Genomic DNA, 2890 nt, shown 5'->3' with positions numbered 1-2890 from the left:
CTTTTGTGACCAAAATCTCTTTGAATATTCTTCCCCTCTGACAGAGTGTTGTCTGATAATGTTGCTTACTGGTGTTGGTCACCACAACAGAAGCAAAAGCTAAAAGACAATGATATTTTCATTCAAAATCACTGAAGTCTTCATTGACCTTGTAGTTCTGACATTAGCAGTCATGCATGTTCTTTACAATGATGCCTTGCTAGGCCCTGTCCACCATACACGACTGACAATTTAATGCATTTATGGAGCTGGTAATGATGGCGCAATAGTGTGTTTACCTCAGGTCGACAATGCTCAGCAGGGTCATCATGGGAGATTTTTGCAAAGTCTCTCCCATTAAATATGTGTTTGATGGGCGAGACATTGTAAAAAGCAGTCATCCTACTTTAGCTTCAAAGATTGTTCTGACTACTTCAAATAGATAAAAAGAGTTGAGCGTTGGATGATGTGAGAAGTCTGAGAAAATGTCAGAAATCACATTCTGTCCAAAATCAAATACAAGCACGTTTAACAGTCTGGCATTGGAAGATGTATCCTTTTGAATTGTTTCTTCTGGTTCCATGGTGTAATGGTCAGCACTCTGGACTCTGAATCCAGCGATCAGAGTTCAAATCTCGGTAGGACCTGGTTGACTTTCTTGGAGAAGCACAGTCATGGGAAACTGACTGGCCAAATATCCCTGATCAAGTCAGTAATCTGTGTGCCAGCCTTGCATTTGATTCTAGATAAAGGCTGCAAAAGTGCATTTTTTGACCAAATGCTCTTTGAATAATCTTGCTGTTGACAAGGGTTTTGTCGGCTATAGTAGCGTACAGGGGTTGGTCACTGAAATAGAGGGAATAAAGCCAAAGCAAATGAGGAGCTGAACAGGCAGCTTTTAACCCAAATCCAAGAACATGACAAGCTAAGACAAAATTGCTTTGTGTTCCGATCACTAAAGGCTTAATTCTCCTGACACTTCTGAAATTCGCATTCATGCATGTTCAACCGAAAGATGCAATGGAAACCCATCAGTGATAGATGATTAATAATTGTATACGTCCTTGGCAGGAAGAATGATGTCACAATAGGGTGTTTACCTTATGTCCACATTTCTCAGCAGGGTCATTGTTGGACTGATGAAAAAAGCTTGCTTGTCGGTACATTGAATTCCATAAAACATTTCCTCTTTTGTGTTGCTAAGGTCAGTAAAGTTAGGAAACGTAAGAAAAACAGCAGTCTAAAATGAGCATCACCGTTTTGTAGGTGGACCAACTTCTTCAAATCGATCAAGAGAACTTGTATGATGGAGTATTCATGGTAGAGACAGACAAATCTCACATCCTGAAGATTATCAAGTCAGATCGTATTACAAAGGCTTCCACTGGAAACCAAAGCTTGCTGTGGCCAGAATAGCTCAGTCGGGTGGGCGTTAGACTGAAGTTTTAAAGGTCCCTGGTTTGATCTGGGGTTCTGGCATAGGATCTTGTTTTCAGCCACTGGAATGTGGGCACGGGTGTAAAAAGCTGAAGGGCGCGTTTGGTACAAACAAGCCAACGGATTTCTTCCAACTCTCTGTGGAACCCAGTCAGCTCTCACGGAGGAGCACAAACAAGCATTTTCTGGATGCATGGTGCTTTGACAGACTATACATTGCAGGCATACCCTTGGAATGATGAGCAAACTAACCCTGTGGCCTTGCATTTTCCTCTAGGTAAACGCTGCAAGATTGCCTTTTGTGACCAAAATCTCTTTGTATATTCTTCCCCTCTGACAGAGTACAGGGGTTGGTCACTGAAATAGAGGGAATAAAGCCAAAGCAAATGAGGAGCTGAACAGGCAGCTTTTAACCCAAATCCAAGAACATGACAAGCTAAGACAAAATTGCTTTGTGTTCCGATCACTAAAGGCTTAATTCTCCTGACACTTCTGAAATTCGCATTCATGCATGTTCAACCAAAAGATGCAATGGAAACCCATCAGTGATAGATGATTAATAATTGTATACGTCCTTGGCAGGAAGAATAATGTCACAATAGGGTGTTTACCTTATGTCCACATTTCTCAGCAGGGTCATTGTTGGACTGATGAAAAAAGCTTGCTTGTCGGTACATTGAATTCCATCAAACATTTCCTCTTTTGTGTTGCTAAAGTCAGTTAAGTTAGGAAACGTAAGAAAAACAGCACTCTAAAATGAGCATCACCGTTTTGTACGTGGACCAACTTCTTCAAATCGATCAAGAGAACTTGTATGATGGAGTATACATGTGTGATGGGTAGAAGCATAGAGGGGGCTTTTATTTTGACACTGGTGTTTTGATTGATCTCGGCTTCACCCGCTATATAGTCTCGCGCAGGGAGAACGAAGTATCGTTTGATCTCGTGGGGGCAAATCTGAGCTCGGCGTCGGGAAGATCCGTGAAGCTGTATGTTGCTAATGTGCATGTTAAACTTTTGGGGAAGACCATAGGAACGTGACTGAGCCTGCTGGCGCCGTGTGTGTGCGAGAAGCCCACATTTACACAGGTACGGTTGCTGTTTAAATGCTTTGTAAATGCTGGCAGTTACGATATGTATTACTGTCGTAGTATTGTCAGGTATTGGTGGTTTTTATTAATAATAACCACAGGAGGTCCCAGTTTAGTGTCTTAATGATGGTTTGTTTATTTATTTTAAAGGGAGAGTGGGGGGCTTTCTGAATCAGCAGTGTGGCGTGACAGATATTGTGTGAGCCCCTGGGGATATCTGAAGTACTACAAAGTGAAGTTGCGCTGTGCATTCCACCTGCTACAGTTAACCGGTCTGTACGGTCAGCAACAATAGCCACTGCTTTTTCTTCTTCCCCTTTTTTAATACCTCTGCATTACATCATTTTTAAATAGTTAATAAAGGAATATTTTAGTATATTATT

The 2890-nt window shown here is 41.6% G+C and overlaps 1 non-coding gene across 1 annotated transcript; it reads left to right on the top strand.

The window, feature by feature from the left end:
- Positions 1–554: 554 nt before the first annotated feature.
- Positions 555–626, top strand: trnaq-cug. Its single transcript has one exon. It is a non-coding gene; the product is annotated as a tRNA-Gln (tRNA).
- Positions 627–2890: the final 2264 nt, after the last annotated feature.

Source organism: Pygocentrus nattereri, chromosome 22 (genome assembly GCF_015220715.1).
Source record: "Pygocentrus nattereri isolate fPygNat1 chromosome 22, fPygNat1.pri, whole genome shotgun sequence".
Lineage (NCBI taxonomy): Eukaryota > Metazoa > Chordata > Actinopteri > Characiformes > Serrasalmidae > Pygocentrus > Pygocentrus nattereri.
The sequence above is the reverse complement of the archived record's forward strand: the minus strand, read 5'-3'. Positions and strand labels throughout refer to the sequence as shown.